Raw genomic sequence first — 22,374 nt, 5'->3', positions numbered from 1 at the left:
CGGTCGGTGTGTTGGGAACTCCAGGGGCTTCACTATGCCAGCATGGGGCACCAAGGTCCCAGTCCTCAGCAGAGAATTGTGCTGTTTGAAAACAGCCAGGCACCACAGGAGCCTTGTCAGCAAAAGGCAATATTTAGTAAGAGCAAACTCTCCTTCGTACCTTTAAGTTTGCAACAATTCACAGGTGGATATTGTAGACATGTTGGGAGTGAAAACTGAGTTCTCAGGCAGGCTAAGGACCTAACCAGAGATTCATACCCCTGGAGAGCAGTGGAGTGAAGAGAAGTCTGCAGCGTCTAGCTAGATCCTCAGGCCCCTAGGTTCCTCAGAACAGCCGCTGACTGAGGAAGAGATGGCGGAAGTACAGGCTCTGAGAACAGGTCTAGCAGGGACATGGGAGAGGTCTGCTCAGCAGGATGACCATCTTAAGGTTAGATAAGGAAGCAGAGATGTCACAGTCATGCTAAGAACTGCCCTCTTTCACTGGCTGACCCACACCTCTAACAGAGTCCCCTAGCGTCCCCGTGAGACTGGAACCTGGACTCTTCTTTAGGTGGTGCTTATGGGACCCGGAATAGTGCGGCCCAGGCCCAGGATGCTGACAGAAGAGCCCCGGAGAACATCAGTGGGACAGACCTGGAGTCACAGGCCAGCCTGGTTCATCACAGGGAGCATAACAGAGCCCTCTGACATTGACTTTCACGGAAGGACTACATGTGACAGGTTAGGGAAGCCAATAAGTGTATTCAGAGCACCAGAAACTCAAGGCTGAAGGAAGACACTGTCATCAGCTGACATTTTTTCATTGGTCACATTTCTGGGCCTTTCTACTCATAGGTCACCATGAATTAATATTAAAAACATCATGTCACCTTGTGAATGGCGAGTATGGTTCTGCTGCATGAACTTTCTGAATACCACAAGCATTCACTGACTTAGGAAGTCAATATGTAACAGTGCACAAACCTTGGTGGTATTTTTTTTTTTTCAGTCCTGGAGATGGATCCAGAACTTTGGGCATACTAGGCATGAACTCTAGCCCTGAGTTACACTCCCTGCCCCCACTTTTTTTTTTTTTTTTTTAATTCCAGGAAGCTACTAGGCTGGGTATGGGGATGCACACCTTTAATCCCAGCACTCAAGAGACAGAGGCAGGTGGGTCTCTGTGAGGTTGAGGCCAGCCTGGTTTACATAGTGAGTTCCAGATCCACGTGTGCTTTGTGGTAAGACCCTGTCTCAAGACACATTCTTCCCTTTCTTTTTTGGCAGTACTGGGGATTGAACTTAGGGCCTCATGCATGCAAAGCAAGTGCTCTACCACTGAGCTACAGCTACAATTCACTCTTCAACTTCTTAAGCACCTGGGTGTCCCTGAGCAAGGTGCTACCTCCTCACATCTCTACTGACCTGTAAAGTGGAAACAATGATGCCCGGGTTTTGAAGACTCAAGACCCGTCAATGTGGAATGGTGGGGAGATGGTAGAACCTGCCTTTGGACCTGGTGTCTGCTTCCCCTTGCTGGGTGACCTGGAGAAAATTCTTAGTCCCTTTGGGCTTGAGGACTCAACTGGGTATGAATGGGCATCTCCAAAGCCATCTGTGAGGGCAAAAAGCCCTTGCTCAATTGCAGCCACGCAGGTCACAGTGTCTGCCTCTGTTTCCCCTATTCACATGAAGTCTTCTCTTCGGTTGGCCATTGCTTCATATTTAGCTGCAGCCTTGCCCCGACCTCAGTCACCCTCAACCACGGAGTGACTTCACTCAGATCTGTGGGCCACTCCCTACGTAGTGTTAGCAGCCTTCTGCTTCTGCCCCCTTACCCTCTCCTCCGGCCTCCTCCTATGGCTTGAATGTTCCTACCAAAATTCATGTTGACATTTAGTCCCCACTGTGAAGTATCAATACTCGTGACCAGGGGTTGCCCCTCAGAGGGGTGGTGGGTCAGGAGGACTCTGAATTAGTGGGTTCGTGGCAATCTGAAGTGGCTGTTATGAAAGCCACCTTGAGTGTCTCTTGGGTATGCTCATTTCTCACTGTGTGATGCCTCATGCTACCTGTAGACTGTCCACCAGCAAGAAAGCCCTCACCAAATGGGCTCCCCGGATGTTGGACTTCCCAGGCTCCAAAACCGTGAGCTGAATAAAGCTCTAGCATTTTTAAATTTCCCTGCTTGTGGTGTTCACTGATAGTCACAGGAAACAGACGGATGGAACCTGTCCTCTTTCCTCTGCTCTCCCTTCTTTTTACCACGCTCTGTACCCTCCCAGTCACACCACCGATGGCATCCGAGTCTCCTGCTGAGCCGCTCCCTCAGAGGCACCCTCCCTCTGTGCCGTCTTCAAGATGAGGCCATAAACATCAGCTGCCGACATTTGTTCTGAAGGCACTAAGGCCCAGTCACTCCGGCCTGAGGTTGAGGGTATGTAGGGCAGGGACTTTTAGAATGAGGTGGGGAGGTATACAGCTCTCTGGAGTCATGGGCTCCTTAAGATAGAGATGACGGGGCTGGAGAGATGGCTTGGCAGTTAGGAGTTAAGAATACTTGCAGGCTGGAGAGATGGCTTAGTGGTTAAGAGCACTGACTGCTCTTCCAGAGGACCCTAGTTCAATTCCCAGCACCCACATGGCAGTTCACAACTGTCTGTAACTCCAGTTTCTGAGACTCAACCAACACCCATGGCAAAACACCAATGTACGTGAAATTAAAGTAAATAAATTTAATTTTTTTTTTTTTTTTTGGTTTTTCGAGACAGGGTTTCTCTGTGCAGCTTTGCGCCTTTCCTGGAACTCACTTTGTAGACCAGGCTAGCCTCGAACTCACAGAGATCCACCTGCCTCTGCCTCCCAAGTGCTGGGATTAAAGGCGTGTGCCACCACCGCCTGGCATAAATTTAAAATATTAAAAAAAAAAAAAAAAAAGAGAGTGCTTGCTGCTCTTGCTCGGACCCAGGTTTGATTCCCAGCTCCGACATGGTGGCTCAGGACCATCCACACCTCCAGTTCTAGGGGTCCAATGTCCTCTTCTGGTGTCCGTGGGCACTGCACACATCTGTGTATAGACATCATACATGCAGGCAAGACACACACACATGGAAAGAGAAATAAATCTAAAATTATGTTTAAAAAGATAGAGATGATGTCTTTTTTTATATGAGTTGGGGGAGTGAATGTCTGGGGGGGCCACAAGACGGCATCAGATCCCCTGGAGCTAGGGTCACAGACGGTTACCAGCCATCCCACATGGGTGCCTCCGGAAGAACAGGAAATGCACTTAGCTACTGAGCCATTTCTCCAGTGCCCCTCGCTCCCGGAAGTGACGTCTTATTTCAAGTCTCCCTGTCTTCGGCACAGGGCAGTGACAAAGCAAGGACCCAGGAGTCTCGAAAGGGCAGAGGAAGGAGGGAGTACTGTTCCCTGGGCACCTACTGTATGTCAGGTACCATGCCATGCCCAGGGCACAGCAGTGAATGAAAGAGGCCAAAATGCCTGTGGCTGGAGCCAGCGTTCCAGGGACTGTGGGGAGGCTGACAAAATCTGAATATGGTACGTAAGTGGTGCAACCTCATCTATCTGCACCTTCCTTTCTGCATTCAGCTGGGATTCAAAATATTCACTGAGGGGATGGAGAGACGGCTCTGTTGTTAAGAGCATGGATTACTCTTCCAGAAGGATCTAAGTTCAATTCCCAGCACCCACATCAGGTAACTCACAACTGCCTGTGACTCCAGCTCCAGGGGATCTGACCCCTCTGGCCTCCACGGACACACACACACACACACACACACACACACACACACAATTAAAAACAAAATAAATTAAAAAATAATCAATGAAAACTTCCAGAAGTAAACAACTCATAGATATTTGAATGACTTTTATTGCAGTGCATTGTTATGCTTATTCCACTTTATTGTTAGTAATTATTGTTCATTCCTTACTGTGTTCATCTAAGCTTTATCACCAACATGGGGTATGTGGATATCGTACTTACGGAGAAAGGTGGTGTAAATGGGGTTTGGCACCAGTGTGGTCTCAGACATCTGAGAACTGTGTGGAATATGGAGCAGGGAGTAAATGGGGGGAGTTCTTGCTACAGAGAGGGGGAGGGAAGTGGAAGGGAAGGCTGAGAACTCTGGGAACAGAGTGGCCAGGAAAGGCCACAGAGAAAAAGGATCTTTGTGTGTGTGTGTGCTAAGGTATTACTCAGGTAGCCCCTCACCCCCCAGACCCCTCTTGGCCACCAGTACTCAGTGTCCCCTGCAGCATTTTGAAGCTATCACCCTTCTCCAAACACCCCTTTCCTTGTCTGGCCTCCACATTTTTGGTGGGCCAAACTCCAGTTTCTCCCTCCAGTGGTCAATAGCTCTGATACCCCCAGGAGGAAAAAATGGCCACTGTCCCAGAAGCTTAGGAAAAATGTCATCTCCTAGGGCATTCTCTCTCCAGTTAACATAATGCCAAGCCTGTAAGCTGCCACCTCGGGTGAGACCAGGCTCTCTAGACTATCTGGCTTCATGGCACTGGAGTCAGAGAACAGTAAAACATGGCACTGTCTCTACTTTCTCCTACCAGAATCTCTGTATCATTCTTTTTCTTTTTCTTTTTGCGTTATCCGCCCCCCACCAGACATGGACATCTATATGTGCTTATTTGTCTGTCTAGGGTCCGTCCCAGTCCTAGGATGTCAGGCCTGAGATGACAGGAACCTAGAAGAGAGCCTAGCTCCTTGTCGGGTCTGGTAGCACATACCTGTGAAGACAGGAGGATTAGGAATCCCATGTCATCCTCGGCCTCATGTTGACATTGAGGCCAACCTGGGATACACAAGACTGAGGAAGGAACAGGGGTGCTCATGAGGTTAGATCCCCAGTACACACATAAAAAGCCAGGTGTGATGGTGTGCACCCATCACACATAACCCCAGCACTGGGGAGGCAGAGACTGGAGGCGGCCTGGGGGCTTGCTGGCCATGTTAGTCTTGCCCAAATCAGTGAACTTCAGGCTCAGTGAGAGACTCTGCCTCAAAAAACAAGACGAAGAACAGCTGAAGAAGACACTTGATATTGATCTCTTGCCTATACATTCACATTTATGAGCAATATATGAACATATATATGTGCATATATCACATTGAGAGAGGAAGGGAGGAAAAAGGGAGAGGAGAGAACTTAAAGGGGAGAAAGACAGAACCTAATGTTAGGTAGTCACTAATGAATTATTTTTCTGAGTAAACGAATGAATGAATCCTTCAGTTTGTTTACCTGAGCAACCACTGTGTACACAGCTCCGTACTAGGCCTAAAGATGACGACCCTCCCCACCCCAAAGAGGAAGCACAGGTTCATCCCATAGGTCAAAGCACACCAAGCCTTTCTCCTTCAGTTACTTGGGGAGCTCTTGGGGGCTCAGGGTGAGCTTCATGGAAGAGGTGAACCTCGATGTGGGATTTTCAGGGCAGGCAACAAGCCTCCTTCTGCATTTTCTCATTTCAGACTCCCTTGATGGGTGGTTCCAGACCTCCTTCCGCACAGCCCTCTCCAGCTTAGGACTCCTACTGACCGCTGCAGGTGGGAACTCAGGGCTTGTCCTTAGAGACCAGAGTTCAAGAATCTGCTGCTCAAGTCTGTCAGGCAGGTAGGGCTTTCCTGGAGGGACTTCCTCTGAAGGTGGGCATTCCTTGAGCAGTGATGAGCTGTGGGAATAGGATGGTTCTTTCCGCAGCCAGGGAGGGGCAGGGTGGAGTGCCACACTGGCAGGGAGCAGGGAAGATGTGTTTAGTGAGCCAAGGCGGTTCCACTGTCTTCTTTGGAAGGTGTGGCTGTGCTGGGGGAGTGGTACAGGACTGGTCACCATTGTGGCTCTGTCTTCTTGGCAGGTCATAGCCACTCTCGCATTTTTGTCTGGGATCCCATAAAGTCTGGGGGTGTGCAAGAGCATAGGCTGAGGGTCGGACATTCTCAGACTGGTCAACAGTCCCACAAGTCTTTAGGACCTCCATGTCTGCCCTGCACAGTTCCAAGGGGCCGTGCATCATGACTCAGAGAACCCAAGTGCCACATCCTCCACTGGTGGCCTCTGGCTGAACCTCTCTTTACCCGTTTATACAGTGAGAACGGCAGTGGGAGCAGAGGTTACTCCGGTGCACACGACATCTTTATCTCTGCATACGTGAAGCAGAAGCTCTTAATATGTGCAGCTGGAAATAGATGGGAAAATCCTTTGCAGCTCGAGACACGTCTTGGATATAATTAGGGGTGGCTTCTGCGATAATGGACAGCAGGGTTCTCCCTTGGAACTCTTGAAGAGTCATCAGAAGTAAGTGGGCCCAGGAGAGCCAGGCTCGTGGCCTCAAGGCTACATGGCAGGGACTTCTAGTCTTGTTCCCATCCCCTGCAGTCCCTTGAAGTGACTGGGAGTGGCCCTTCCCACACTTTCCACTGCAGCATGGGTGACTTCTGCAGTGAGAATGCAGAGCCTCCAGAATGTTCTCTTCTAATGGCTATGTGGGCTCAAAGGTAAAAACACCAACCCCAGGACGCTGGATGTGAGGAGGTGGCTGACCACTGCTCCAAGGAAAGCAGCATGGCCTCTGCGCTCATCCTGTCAAAGTGCGTGCAAACTCTGACCAAGGACGCTGCAGAACAGCTGGCCTGGATTCTTCAAACACTGTAGGTGTGGGGTCGGGGTAGAGTTCTCTTGGTAGCATGGTCACCTAGCATGCCCGAAGCCCTGGGGTGGATCCCCAGTACCTCATAAACCAAGCATAGTGGCACAGGTCTATAATCCCAGCGCTTGGGAGAAGGGGCAAGAGGATCAGACGTTCAAGGTCATCATCATTGGCTACATTGCAAGATCGAGAGTCTGGGCTACATGTGACCCTGTCTCAAAAACAAAACAAAACAAAACAAAAACCATGAGTAAACTAACGATGTCACGGTTGGCCAAAGAGGGAGAGGAACCATTTGAGGTTAAACAAAAAGCGCGTAAAATACCTGATAAAGTCTCCTGAATCAAAACAGAAGACCAGGGTTGCTGAGACAGGCCAGCTCAGCAGGTGAAGGCACTGGCCTCTAAGCATGGCAACCAGCTATCCCCCAAAATCCGTATAGTGGAAGGAGAGAGCAAAGTTGTCCTCTGACTTCCACAGGTACACTGTGACACATGTGTGCGCACATGCACGTGCGCGCGCGCGCACACACACACACACACACACACACACACACACACACACACAGAGTACATAGGTAAATAAATGTAATTTTAAAAGAATAATCAAAGCCCCAGAAGTGTACGAAAACGATAGAATGAACAACTAAAGGAGAAAGAACAATGTCAGGTGATGGCACGTGAAGCTTCTTCAGGGTCGATGTATCACATATCCACATTAGCCCAAGGGCTGCCCGCCAACATGTGGATAGACAGGAGGACTGGACAGACAAACTGTGGTATATACATAGAAGGGAACACCACTCCTTAAAAGTGAAGGGGATTCCAACACACTACCACAGGGGTGAACCTTGAAGACACTGTGCTCAGTGCAGGAAGCCGTTGCCAAAGGTCAGGCACAGTGTGGTGCTATTACATGAGGTACGTGGAGTCATCAGATTCATGGAGCCAGGAAACAGAGAGGTGGTTGCCAGGGGCTGGGAAAGGAGGAGTGGGGAGGGATTATTTTGATATGGCAGAGTCTTGGCTTTGCAAGAGCACAGCGCTCTGGAGATGGGCGGTGGTGATGGTGATGAGAAACGATGAGCACGAACTCAATACTGACTTGCTGAAGTAAATCCGAAAGCTGAGTGTGAGCACGGTGACGCACGTCCTTCTTCATCCCAGCCCTTGGAAGGCAGAGGCAGGCGGATCTCTGTGAGCCTGAGGCCAGCCTGGTCTACAGAGCAAGTTCCAGGGCAGCCCAAGTCTACAGAGAAAGTTTGCGTCTCAAAAATAAATAGATAAAATCTCAAAAGGGAAACTGTGAAAGGGAGCATCCAAGGCGCTAAGATCAGCTTGGGTAGAGGAGAATGAGATCAAATGAGGAGGTAGGCAGGGAACAGAAGTGGGAGCCAGATTGTCTCTCTGTGTCCTTTTAATATTCTTTCAGTGACTGTATTGCCTAGTCAAACATTAAAAATACAATTGCAGAATTTAAAAATAGTTCTTTTAGTCTTGAGAGGGAAAAAAAAATCTGTGATACCTCCATGAAGTGCTCCTTGAAGTATCGTGCCTTTGGCACTTCGTGACTGTATTCTATAGGATGGGGGTGGAGGTGGGGGTGGGGATGCCTGAGGCTGCAGATTGTCTGGGGAACACAGTGGTTTGCAAATATCCAGACTCTCCCTCTCCAGGTCCCTCAGAGCACCTCAACTCTGCCTTGGAGAGTCTCCCACTATGCACAGTCCTCACAGTAGGCCAACAGAACTTTTAAGAGGCCCTAGTGGCACCCCGTTCTGTCCACACTTCTCCAGTTAAAATGTAGCCTGTCACTGAACCAATCAGTTTGTTCTTCTTCAGCGTCCCTTGTTATGGAGTGCTGCCAAAAAGCTGGGCGCTGGGGTCACATTCATTGCCTACTCCGTAGTGCCCCCCAGTATGGGCCTGCTAGATAGGGCAGTTCGTAGGCTTTCTCCTTTATGGGGTACCTGTTGCCCAGCCTTCTGAAGCTCCCTGTTCCTGGCCCAGCTTCCACGCTGGTCTTCCAGGCTCTGTTAATTCTGAGAACCCCAAAACCACCCATCACAGTGTCGTCACTGACCAATGTTTTTTTTCTAGCTTGTGCACAAGAATCCTGACAGCTAAAAGCCTGATTTTCAGGAGACCTGGGAGATGTGATGAAGACAACCTCATTAATTTCCCTATCCCACATGATAGCCAATGACAGAACTTTGTCGCTCTCCAAAGAGAAGCATAGTTCAGGTCCACCCCCCACACCCCCTTCCAGTACTAGGGTTTGATTGTAGACGCTGTAAGAAATCTACCTAACGGGAGACAGTCCTGGAGAGGCCTGTGTAGGGCTCTGGTTGACAGTCACAGACGGGCTGCAGACAATAGCCCACATCGGCTCTCAGTCATATGAGTGAGTCACAGTGTGCACCCAGCCCAGCTACACCTTCAGGTGATGACAGCCACCGTCTGTCTGCAGCTGCATGGAGATCTCTGGCAAGCACTGCCCTGGGCTCCTTTTCAAGTTTCTGACCCACGAAATCATGAGCAAAAGTGTGATTTCTCCCACAGCTAAGTTTGGGAGGGAGGCACTTTCATTCTTTTGGAGACAAGGTGTCACGTAGCACAGGTGACCCTCAAACTCACTATGTGGCAAAGGATTGTGTTGAATTCCTGACCCTCCTGCTTCCAGCTTTTTTTTTTATTTTTAAATTTTATTTGATGTGTATGTGTTTTGCCTACATGTGTGGAACCCGGTGCCCATGGAGGTCAGATGGCATTGGATTCCCTTAAAGTGGAATTACAGGTGGTTGTGAGCTGCTATGTGGGCGCTGGGAATTGAACCCAGGTCCTTGGGAAGAACAGACAGTGCTCTTAACCACTGAGCATCTCTACAGCCTCATCTGCCTCTACATCTTGAGTGCTGGGGTTACAGGTAAGTTCCAGCATGCCTGTTTATGCAGTGCTAGGAATTGAACTCAGGACTTCACTTACACTAGGGGAACACTCTACCAACCAAGCCACAGCTTCAGCCTTGGAGTCATTTATTCACAAACAAGCTAAAGATTCTTGCTCGCTTGTTTATTTTGCCCCACAGAAAAGTGTATGTTCTTAGCACCCAGGAAGAGAACAGGATAAAAGGCAAGGAAACTCAACGTTTGTTGACTCCTATCACACGCCTAAGCCTTTCAGCATACCACCTCATAAAGAAAGGCCTTCAGGTTCTGAGAATCAGAGACAATTACTCCTTTGTCAAAAAGAATATCACCGGGTGGTGGTGGCGCCTGCCTTTAATCCCAGCTCTCAGGAGACAGAGGCAGGTGGATCTCTGTGAGTTCAAGGCCAGCCAGCCTGGTCTACAGAGCAGATTCCAGGACAACCAAGACTGTTACACAGAGAAACCCTATCTTGAAAAACCAGAGAGAGAGAGGAGAGAGAGAGAGAGAGAGAGGAGAGAGAGAGAGGAGAGAGAGGAGAGAGAGGAGAGAGAGAGAGAGAGAGAGAGAAGAGAGAGAGAGAGAGGAGAGGAGGGGGGGGAACATCAAGCCAGGCATGGTGGAGAACACCTTTAATCTCAGCACTCAGGAGGAAAACAAGCAGATCTGTGTGAGTTCAAGGCCAGCCTGGTCTGCACAGTGAGTTCAAGGCCAGCCACTGCTGCATAGTGAGACCCTGTCTCAAAGAGGAAAAAGATGTCTTGGTTCAGAAGGGATAAGGTTCCATTTAGTCGAGTGTCAGACCATAAAGCTGATGTCCTCTGATATCCTGCTTGAGGCAAAACTCCCAAAATCAGGACTGAAGGATTGGGAACTAGGGAAGGAAGTTCAAGGCCAATTTCACAGCTTAGCCTTGCTGGGATAAAGATCTTCAGAGCAGCTATGTGATCATTTTAAAGAGTTCAAAGAGTCCATATTGCTTCATCCTGTCCATGAGTCCTGTGAACATGGAGTTTGAGGTGGGGATAAGCAATAATTCTTGGTTGTCCCAGAATTCACTCTATAGTTTCACAGAAACTTCTAGTGCAGAGAGTTGGATAAAGGAAGCCTCTGAGAGCTTCGTGTTGGCAAATCACTTCCATTAGTTCTCAGATGACCCTGTGAGGACCTGGGTTGGGCTCTCCAGGTAGTTAGTAGTAAGACAGAGAAGTACATGTCATAATACCCTGGAGAATCTCTCCTTGAGCCAGGCATTTAATGCAACATCCCTAACTTGACAACTCTGACACCATCACCTCGTATGATACACAGAGAAAATCACTGGGGATTTAGTTGTTTGTCCCACACTATACCCAGCCACGAAGGTCAGGCTAGAGAGCAATCTGACCGGAACAGTGAAGGGGAGGAGAGGTGGGTGGACAGGCATCAGGTCCCATTTGGCCTGGGGCCCTGAGACAGACAGAAACTGGGAGACACGAATGACCTGTGCCACAGAAAGGTAGGGTGGGGAGGGATCTGGTAGAATGTGGTGGGTTCCTAGGGAACAGTGGTCAAAGGCTCATTAGCCTATGGGTTGAGCGGAACCCCCAGGGCGAGCATCTCACTTTCAGCCCACCTGGAATGGGCTATCTGACCTAACCCCTCAAGTTAGACATGAAGCCACTGCCACCAGAGAGAAGAATGGACATGCTTCAAGTCCCCCAGTTTGTCAGCCACAGGGCAAGACAAGCATTCCTGTCCCCGAGTCCTGGGCAAGCCTGTCCAGTCCCCTCCTTGCAGTCTAGGATGAACATGGGCTTTAATGAGGGGACCCCTGACCTGTAACATCTAGACCAGACAGAGAAGGGAAACTATTAATAATTATACTAAGACAGCAGGTGCAGACAGGACTGTCCCAGGCAAATGGGACACACAGTCACTCTCGAATGACAGCTGACTGCCCTCCAGGAAAGCCTCTTTGCAGCCTTATGGCCTAAGAGACCTGAGAACTAGTCATCACTTTCTTCATGAGGTAAGGAGCCAGAGAATACAGGAACCCTGAAGGTCCTGCCTTCCCGGGGTCTCCAGGGTGCCTAGAACTGGCTGCTCCATAGCCAGCCTCTCTCCCCACCTAGAACTGTGTATACATAAACAGGGGTGTTCCATTTGTCCTGTTCCTGCCTCACAGAGGTCAAGTGCCTTGCCAAGACCCACACAACTCTAGCTCCAGGTGCCTCTCATTGGTGATACCCACTGAACCAAAGCTGTCATCACTATGGGGTGTGACTATCAAGTCCTTTTATGAACCAAAAAGCAACAGGGGAGAGGTATGGGAAAACTTGCCACTCCTGGCCTGGAAGTCAGGTCACTGTGAGGTTAGGACATGTTCTTGAACAGTAAGGGATTCTCCAGAGAAGAAGTGCAGTGATTTGGGAGGTAGGGGAGTTAGTGATGGGTAGTCCCAACAGATTGTTCCGTGGGTCACCATGCCTTTCACACCCACATCCTGGTGAAGCTTCTGCCCACAAGGTCTTTGTATCTACCTTACTGGATACAAGTAGTGACGTGATTTGGTTGGTCCAATAGTCATGGCCAGCAAGCCAGTAAGCAGCACTCCTCCAAGGCCTCTGCATCAGCTCCTGCCTGCTGTTTGAGCTCCTGCCCTGACTTCCTTCAGTGATGGACTATGGTGTGGAAGTGTAAGCCAGTTAAACTCTTTCCTCCCCTGCTTGCTGTTGGTCATGGTGTTTCATCACAGCATCAGAAACCCTAAGACAGTATATATAAAAATTTTTATTAAAAATATAAAATTTGGGGCTGGAGAGATGGCTCAGTGGTTAAGAGCACTGGTTGCTCTTTCAGAGGGCCTGGGTTTGATTCCCAGCACCCACATGGATGATGGTTTCTAACCATCTGTAACTCCAGACCCAGGAGATCTGATGCCTTCTTCTGGCCTCCTCAGGTACCAGGCACCCACATGGTTCTCAGATATGCATGCAAACAAAACATCCACACACATAAAATAAATCACATTTTTAAAATAAATAAAATTTTAATTAAAGAAAAATGAGATATATAATTATAAATTTGTAGACTATATAATTGTGCATAATTATAAATCATATGAGGAATATATATTTAATTTATAAATATTATTTACATATTATAAACATACTACAAGCCTAATACGACTGTGGCAGTAGATGTAGTCACTTTTTTTTTTTTTTGGTTTTTCAAGACAGGGTTTCTCTGTGTAGCCTTGGTTGTCCCAGAATTCACTCTATAGACCATGCTGGCCTCGAACTCAGAGATTCACTCTCCTCTGCCTCCTGAGTGCTGGGATTAAAGGCATGCGCCACCATGTTGTTTGCCCTTAAAAGGATCTTAGAGTGCACTGTTCTTACTACAGCTTTTCCAGTTGGGAAAACTGAGGCCCAGAGAGAAGAAATGACTCTTCTGGGCTGTGGAGCTCAGCCCCGAGCCTTGGAGGAAGCCCTAGTCATCTGGGATTACATTCGCGTGCCTCTCACCTGGCTACACTCTGGCTCTGCTTCTTATGGAGGCTCCAAACTAGAACCCTGCTCTTTAAATGCCCCACACCCTCCCTCCCGCCTTGGTTTCCAGATGGGTAGCAGGGAGTCTACGCAGTGGGCAAGAAATCCGCTGGAGGTGACCTTGAGTCGGAGCTCAGGTGGCAGGAAAGGTTTTGATGGATCGCGATAAGGCAAGATCTGCGGGCCCCAGAGGCAGCCACCTGAGACTATCGCATCTGGAAAGCGGCCTGCGGGCTCCCTCCCGCCCTGGTCAGGTGCAGGGTAGAGGGAGGTAGGAGAGCGGCGGGAGAAAGAGGGTGGACCAGGAGGGGAGGGGTCGGTGGGGAGGCGTGGCCAGGGGGTGGTGGAGTAGGGTCGGGAAAGGCCCAAAGGTGTTTGAACCGGGTTACCTGGATTCGCAGAACCTCTGGGCCAGCTTCCCTTCGGTGAAACAAGGTTCTAGGCAGGAGTCTGAGAAAGGACTCGGGACTGGAATGGTAGAGACGCACGGGGCTCAGACATGGCAAACAGGCAGCACCTCCGGGGATGGGTCAGCGGTGGGTGTTCAGTCCCAGCTCCCCCTCTACCAAGCTTACTCCTTTTTGCTGGCATAGGTCCCAATATCACCCGTCCGGTAGAAGTGCCTTAACGAACGACAGTGGCCTAGGACAGGCCTGTGGCTCAGGGAGGGCTACCTAAATGTCACCTTCCCTTGGTTTCCTAATATCCTTGCCGCTCTCGCTCTGTGCTTCCCCAAGGGACTCTGTTGTATACCACCCCAATCCCGCCCCAGGACTCCAGACCCAGGGTCAGGGCCTAAGTAAGGTTTCCATACTCACAGGGACCCTTTACAAAGTATGAAAGGAAAGCTACAAAATAGAAGCGATAGTCTAGATAAAAGTCCATCAAACACACTGACCGTCTTCAGAAACATTAAATAGCATTTTTTTGTTGTTGTTGTCGTTGTTGTTGTGTTTTGGTTTTCGGACAGGGTTTCTCGTGGCTCTCTTAGAACTCACTCTGTAGACCAGGTTGGCCTCAAACTCACAGAGATCCGCCTGCCTCTGCTTCCCAAGTGCTGAGACAAAAGGCGTGCGCCACCACTGTCGGGCCATTTGATAACGTTTGACGTCAATTTATAGGTTAGATTTATTGGGGGGGGGGTCCTTCAAGAACGTAAGTGATTTAATTAGCTTGTAAATAAATAATGTCAAATGCAAAATTATTTTAGCAAGTCACAGTGGGAAAATTGAAAAAAAAAAACACCAACCCATAGACATATATTAGTGACACCTCTGAAGTTTAAAGAAATGAACGAGAACAACATTTTCCAAATTCAGAATAGGCATTACCTCTGGAGCAGAGAGAAAGGACCAGAAAAGGTGCATCTCCCAGCAATTCAACTACATGGGTAACATTCCATTCCTGAGCTAGTGGAAAGGCTCCGGGTTATACTCTTTGCCTCCTCCTACATCTAAAAGTTGTGGGGAAATTTAAAAAAAAAAAATGTAAGAGAGGAAAAAAACCCACACCCATTTCAAACTACTTTCTGGCAAATATATATTTAATGCGAAATGGAGATATTTTAATATGATTTTTGTGGTGTACCCTAGGGCTTCCAAAAGTTTACCAACGGTCCTACACTCCTCACCTTGTATCCAAGTCCGTTCCAGCTGCTGTAACAAATATACCCCACACTGGGTGGGTCATAAACAATTCTAAGCAACAACAGTTCTGCAGTCTGAGAAGTCCGAGCTCAGATTTAGCCTCTGGTGAGAAGTCTCCTAGATGGTGTCTTCTTGTTGTCCCTCACATATGACAGTAGGGGTGATGCAGCTCCCTCAGGCCCCTGTTTAAAGGTACTGATCTTATATTCCAGGGCTCCACCCTCATGACCTAATCACCTCTCAAGGCTCCACTTCCGTATATCATCACGCCGGAGGTTAGGATTTCAATAGTTGAATTTTGCCGGAACATCTGAACCATAGCACCTGGGTTCTGGTTCTACTGGAGGAACCTGAAACAGGATGTACAATCACCTGCCCACTGGAGACTCAGTAGACCCCAATGCAGGGTCAATTTTGTATTAAGCATATGTCTATCAAATGCAAATCTATGTATTCCCTCTCCCCCAGGTACAAGGCTTTAAGAGAAAACCAGACAGTTCTGGAAAAGTTGGAATCATTCAAAAAAAAAAGTAGTAAGTAAGGGGGCTGAAGACACAGTCAGCAGTTAAAAGCATTTCCAGAGGAACCAGGTTTGGTTCTTCAGCAACCACCCAGCAGCTAGCATCCGTCTATAACTCCAGTTCCAGGGGATTCAACACCCTTTTCTGTCCTCCATGGGCACAGCACACATGTGGTACACATCTATCCAAGCAAGCAAACTCTAATACACATAAAATAAAAATAATGTCTTGGCCAGGAGGAGTTGGTACATACCTTTAATCCCAGCACTTGGGAGGCAGAAGCAGGTGGATCTCTGTGAGTTTGAAGCCAGCCTGGTCTACAGAATGAGTTCTAAGACTGCCAGGGATACACAGAGAAACCCTGTCTTGAAAAACCAATAGATAGGTAGGTAGGTAGGTAGGTAGGTAGGTAGGTAGATATAGATAGATAGATAGATAGATAGATAGATAGATAGATAGATAGATAGATAGATAGACAGACAGATCTTTAAAATTGTATAGATCTGAGCAGGCCTCTTGGTCACTCTCACAACCAGGTCTAAATGGCCCCAGATGCATGGCCAGGTGCTGTGCTGGCCAGTGACTTTAGGGGACAGCTTCCTCCCACCACTGCCTGCCTTACCTGCCACTTAGAAAAAAATGCTGATAAAGAGGAAATGGGTTCTTTGCACAAGGAGACAGAGAGGAGAAGAGGAAGAGGAAGGGGAGATGAAAAGGCCGCAGGTGAAAGAGGGGAGTCTGTTACCTGGAGTATGTTACCTAGAGCAGCCAGCGGTTCTCAGCCTTCCTGATGCTGCGACCCTTGAACACGGTTCCTCATGCTGTGGTGACCCCTAACCATAACATAATGTTGTTTCTACTTCATAACTGTAACTTTGCTACTGTTAGGTGCTGTGGGATGGTCTGTATGTCAAGTGTGTTGCTGATTGGTCAATAAATAAAACACTGATTGGCCATTGGCTAGGCAGGAAGTATAGGCGGGACAAGGAGGAGAATAAAGCTGGGAAGTGGAAGGCTGAGTCAGAGAGACACTGTCAGCTGCCATGGTGACAAACAGCATGTGAAGATGCGGTAAGCCACGAGCCACGTGGCAAGGTATAGATGAATAGAAATGGATTAATTTAAGCTGTAAGAACAGTTAGCAAGAAGCCTGCCACGGCCATACAGTTTGTAACCAATATAAGTCTCTGTGTTTATTTGGTCGGGTCTGAGCGGCTATGGGACTGGCGGGTGACAGAGATTTATCCTGACTATGGGCCAGGCAGGAAAATTCTAGCTACAGTTAGGAATCTTAATGTAAAAATCTGATATTCAACCCCAGAGAGGTCATGACCCACAGGTTGAGAACCTCTGCCCTAGAGCATTACTGGACCGCACACAACTTGTTGAGAGTCCTCCAAAGGGAAAAAGGGTTTTAAGTTTGAACATGGGACAGAATTTCCTGCCTTTAGGGAAAGTGCTGCTTGAGGCCAGAGATAGGCACCTGGCCAGTTTTCTGGGCTAAATTTGATGTGTAGCTTTGCTTGACTTGAGGTCAGAAGCCAGGGTCAAGAAGGAGGTCAACAAGTTAGGGGTATATAGTGAGACCCTGTCTAAAGGAAACACACACACACACACACACACACACACACACACACACACACACACAATGTTGTGGAATATTAGTACACTGTGTAAAGAGGTGTTGCTATCATTGGTATAATAAAAAGCTGAACAGCCAATAGCTAGGCAGAAGAGATAGGTGGGACTTCCAGGCAAAGGGAGGAAGAGGAGATAATTGAGGCATGCAGGAGACTCCATCGAGATGTGGAATGAAGCCGAGTGGTGGTGGCTCACGCCTTTAATCCCAGCACTCGGGAGGCAGAGCCAGGATCTCTGTGAGTTCGAGGCCAGCCTGGGCTACAGAGTGAGTTCCAGGAAAGGCGCAAGGCTGCACAGAGAAACCCTGTCTCGAAAAAAAAAAAAAAAAAATGAGGTCCAAAGGATGAAGCTCTGCTCTGATATAATTAGTGTCCTTATGAGAGGAGATACCTTCTGGGTGGTGGCGGCGGCGGCGGTGGCGGAGGCGGCGGCGGCGGCGGCGGCGGCGGTGCACACCTTTAATCCCAGCACTTGGGAGGCAGAGGCAGGCGGATCTCTGTGAGTTTGAGGCCAGCCTGGTCTACAGAGTGAGTTCAAGACAGCCAGAGTTATTGCACAGAGAAACCCTGTGTCGGAAAACAAACAAACAAAAGAAAGAGAGAAAGAAAAGAGGAGACCCCAGAGAGTTGGCTGTCCCCCTCTATTGTGGGAGGCCAAACACTACTGTGGTGTCTGTCTGGCAGTCAAGGAGGAGAGTCCTCACCGGGAACCGGACAGGCTGACACCTACTGTAAGAAGTTCACAGGTGTCATTTAAGCCAGTCAGTTGGTGGTATTTTGTCATGGCCACTGGAGGAGACTGAGACAAGACCCAGCCCCTTCGTGGTCCGCCAGGGATGCTGAGTAAATGAATGAATCTTTTTCTGTGGGTTGTTCTGATCAAACAATCGGGACGAGGGGATTGCCAGAACAACCGTCTCATTGCCATCGTAGTTGTTACTGCTATTCACACCCAAGCCACAGTCCCAGAATGAAAACATAATAAAATAAGAGAAGATGCTTGGAACAATGGTGCCGCCCCAGACCTCACCCTCAGTCTAAACATGCCTCATGAGAAGTCAGTGGCGCAACAGGGCACTGTCCTCTAACCTGCACGTACTGGAGTGGTGAGTCTGTATCCTTGGGAACATATAATTAGTAAGTGAGTCCCTGGCCCCTAAAGTTTAGTCAAGCCCCTCAGAGCCAGTGGTCCCTGGAAAACTGGACTAGATGAGAGGTTCTTAATAAGAAAGCTGAATGTTCCTCTGCACCTCAAATCTGGTGGACCTGGGGGTCTCAGGATCTGGGAGCTATGAAAAGTGTCTTCCCAGGTACTTCTGCCACTGATGGTAGAATCAGCACCAGTCCTCCGAACTCTGCTAAGAAGAGAACGTTGATAGTGGCAGCAGGAGCAGCAGTAACTAGAGAGAACTCTGATTCCATTCTTTCCTCTTCCACCCTCCACAACCTAGAGAGTCGGTGTCCGTTTCAACCTCATCCTCTGCCTCAGGCAGGGCTCCAGTGGCCACTTCCAGCTACCTACCCATGTAGAAGAGTTGCATTTGAAGACATCCTGGAGTTGGTAGGGTTTGATAGGAAAATGGCTAAAGAATCTTGCTCCTCATCTTCCTCATCTTCCCCAACTGCTGCAACCTCACAGAAGCAGCAACTTAAAAGTAAGAGTATTATTAATTCTCTGGTGCACCATGCAAACGGCCTGGCTAAATCTTCTACCACGGTCTCTAGCTTCGCTAGTAGCAAGCCTGACTCTGCTAACAAGTGATCAGGAATTCTAAAGGTAAGCCTAACACTATAGAGATGACACACGATAAAAGCTAAAAGATATGGCAGGAGCTATTCAGAATAGTACTTCAATTAAGTGCAATTTAGAAGAACACAACCTGACTGTAGAAAATCTTCATTCTTACAAGATTTCTGTAAACTCGTATGAGCAGCTGAGACAGAGCTGTGAAGATCACATCAAAACAGATTCATCAGTTCGTAGAGGATTCATTGGTTTGTGTTCTTTTTCTAACAATGGTTGATAGATGCTGGCAAAAACCACTATAGGAAAATGATAATGATCAGGGGCATTTTGTTTGTTTGTGAATAGAATTTACATTCTTCAGAAGCCAGTGCTACTGAATGGAGGCATTTGGGACATAGGACTGGAGTTATTTAGGGTTCATATTAGAAGTGATCAAAAATGTCAAGAGGAAAACAATTGATGGCATCCTACTCTTGTTTGAGAGAGAGAGGGATGGCAAAACAGTCAACAGAGCTTTACTTCAGAAGCCTTTAAGCATGCTGTCTGACTTGCAAATTTACCAAGACTCTTCTGAACAGTGATTTTTGGAAGAAACTAACTGGCTTTATGCAGCTGAAGGTCAGAAGTTAATGTAAGAAAGAGAGGCTCCTGTGTATCTTAGAGATGTTAATAAATGCCTAGGAGTGGACAGACAGACTTCTTCCTTACATCAGACCACCCAGGAGTCACTAACTGCTTCTGTTGAGAAGCAACTTCTAGGTGAACACTTAACAACAATTCTTCAGAAAGTGTTAAATAACCTTAAACAGAATTCAAGATTTATCTTCCCTTTATCAGCTCTTCAGTTGCACGCCTTTAATCCCAGCACTTGGAGGCAGGTGGATTTCTATGAGTTCAAGTCCAGCCTGGTCTACCAAGAGAGTTCCAGGAAAGCCAGGGTTACACAGAGAAACACAGTCTTGGAAAAAAAAAAAAAAAAAAGAATTGTTGCATTTTAAAGATGAACTTTACCATATAACTGATACCTGCTTTCTGAAAAACAAAAACTTTATCAAAGCTATGAAAGAATAATTTGAAACATTCATTAGTAAAAGAACAAATAGAACAGCTGCACTGAGAGCGAAGTGTGTGGATTCAAAACTTAGTGCAGACAACAGAGAAGCCACACCTTGGGAAGATGTTGGGTAAAATGATGATCGTTTTTAGATGTATCTATGGAAAAGACGTTTTTGAGGCTTTCTATAAGAAAGAGTTAACCAAATGCCTGTTAGTTGCCAAGAGTGCATCTGCAGATGCTGAGAGAGAGATGCTGTCCAAACTGAAACATGGGTACGGAGCTTTCACCAGCCTGCTCGAAAGGATGCTTAAAGACACAGAGCTTTCTCAAGACACCATGATTCAATTCAAGCAGTATGTGCAGAACCAGAATATACCTGGCAATATCAAACTAACTGTGAATATCTTTACAATGGACTAGTTGTTAGTTATTTAGCAGCACTCTTACCCTGCGAGGAAATGTCACGAAACACGACAGAATCCACTAACAAGAGTTTTATTAAGATGAGAGAAAAGGACAGACAAGTGCTCAGGCCTGTGGAAGAGACACGTGTGTGGAGAAGAAGAAGAAGGAGGAAGCTGGGAATATGGAGCCGGCTTATAAAGGCGGGGGGTGGCGCATGCGTACACAGGGATGTGGCTACTCCATGCATGCGCAGATCACATGGTTGCGTTGCGCGCTCTTACGCAACCATGCAAAGCGACAGGGTCCTGGTCATGCGAGACGCCTTGGCCCAGAAATGGCTATTTTGACCCGGAACTGGCTAGGCGGAAGTGTCTAGGTCCGCCAGACATGCACAACCGTGGGGGTGTGTTGTGGGTCTATCACTACTGGCCAACATATGTGTCCATTTGCACAGTAAACCTTCAGGAAAATTTGAAGATATTTTACTTAGGCAAACACAGCAGCAGTTGACCTTGGAACGTTGTATGCTTCTGAATTTAAAGAGGTCTCTTTTTTCAAACCCAAGTGCTGCTGAGGTTTAATGAAGGGGAGGAGTCAGTTTGGAAGAGACCATGCCCACTGCCGGGACAGAAGATGGAGGATTAAGAACACTGCAGTTGCTAGCCCATGGCAAAGATAGAGTTCTGGCTAAAAACCCAAGAGGCAAAGATATTGAGGATGGTGACAAACTCATTTGCAAAGGCGACTTCAAACACAGACTGTGCAGGATAAAGATCAAATCCAAATGAAAGAGATAGTGAAGAAGAAGCGCTACAGAGCACTCAGGATAGACAGTCCCAAACTGATGATGTGACTGCCTGAATTATAAAGATGAGAAAAAGGCTTGGTCACAGACTTCTGGGTTCAGAAGTCCACAGTCAGCTGAGATTTGCAGAAAAACCAGCTGATCTAAAGAAGAGAACCCCTAATTGACTGGGACAAAGGGATAAAGAAAACCCAAGTCAGTACAACTAAATCACAAAGGACGTTGGCCTTGAAACGTGTTGTCGTTTGCTGTAGCCAATGGGTAAACCTAACTTGTTGAGTCTCATATTATTTGACTTTTTAAAAAAATTTTGGTTTTTTGATACAGGGTTTCTCTGTGTAGCCCTGGTTATCCTGGAACTCGATTTTGTAGGGCAGGCTGGCCTGAAACTCACAGAGATCCGCCTGCCTCTGCCTCCCGAGTGCTGGGATTAAAGGTGTGCATCACCACCGCCTGGCTATTATTTGACTTCTTCTCCACTTCCAGTGTCCAAAGGAAGCAGTGTAATGGAAATAGCTATGTGGACTCCTGTGGTATTTTGTGGTGTTTTTTTGTTTTTTTTTTTTTTCCCCAGCTTTCCCTGGTTTCCTTATAGGAGCTCTCCTGAGAAGAAAATGTAGCTGTTTTGTTTACTGCATCATTGGCATCCATTCTAACCCATCCCTGCTGGTCTCTGGGATCTAGAGACTATTACACTCACGAGTTACTCTAAGGAATATTTAGTAGAGTTGTTCCTGCTAAGAGGCTCTTGATAGCACTTTCATTATCTTGAGAGTGGGTCCTTCCCTGAAGTTCTTAATTCTTTGAAAACTTGGTGCTGTTTCAGCTGAAAAACTAGCCACACTATTAAGGAAAGCTGGTTAAGAAACTGAAAAGTAATGGCAAGCTACACTGGATAATTGTGGATTTCAGTTGTTCTGTAGCAGTTGAATTTTGTGCTTTTTCCCCCCTGTATATGTGCTGGTTCTATTCTCTCCAATAAAACTTCTATTTTAAAAAAAAAGCTAAATGTTGAATTGCTAAATGAAACATTAAGCAAAATGTGTGTATGCATATATGTGATTTATTTTTAAATTTTTATGTGTGTTTACATGAACATATGTCATATGTGTTCAAGAGCCCTTGGAGGCCAGAAAAGGGATCCTCTAAGCTGGAGTTACAGAGCCCATTGTAGACTGAGAACCAAACTCTGGTCCTTAGGGAGAGCAAAAAGTGCTCTTAACCTCTAACTCATCTCTCCTGCCCTGTAAAGTGTGTGTTATATTTTAATATTCTTTAATTTATATGTATATGTGTGTGTATGTATGCTATTGCAGCCTGGAGGATCAGCCTCCAGGAGTGCAGGGCTCGAAAAGAATCCACTGGTCGCCGCATACTAAGACTTTTCTATCAAAGAGGGTTAGGGAAAAAGACACACACACACTCTTG

The 22,374-nt window shown here is 47.5% G+C and overlaps 1 pseudogene; it reads left to right on the top strand.

Annotated features, from left to right (window-relative positions):
• Nucleotides 1–18,511: 18,511 nt before the first annotated feature.
• LOC128094844 (cullin-4B-like) lies at nucleotides 18,512–21,155 on the top strand (annotated as a pseudogene).
• Nucleotides 21,156–22,374: the final 1,219 nt, after the last annotated feature.

Source organism: Peromyscus californicus, unplaced genomic scaffold (genome assembly GCF_007827085.1).
Source record: "Peromyscus californicus insignis strain IS unplaced genomic scaffold, ASM782708v3 Scaffold_4__1_contigs__length_199733344, whole genome shotgun sequence".
In the NCBI taxonomy this organism is placed as follows: Eukaryota; Metazoa; Chordata; class Mammalia; order Rodentia; family Cricetidae; genus Peromyscus; species Peromyscus californicus.
The sequence above is the reverse complement of the archived record's forward strand: the minus strand, read 5'-3'. Positions and strand labels throughout refer to the sequence as shown.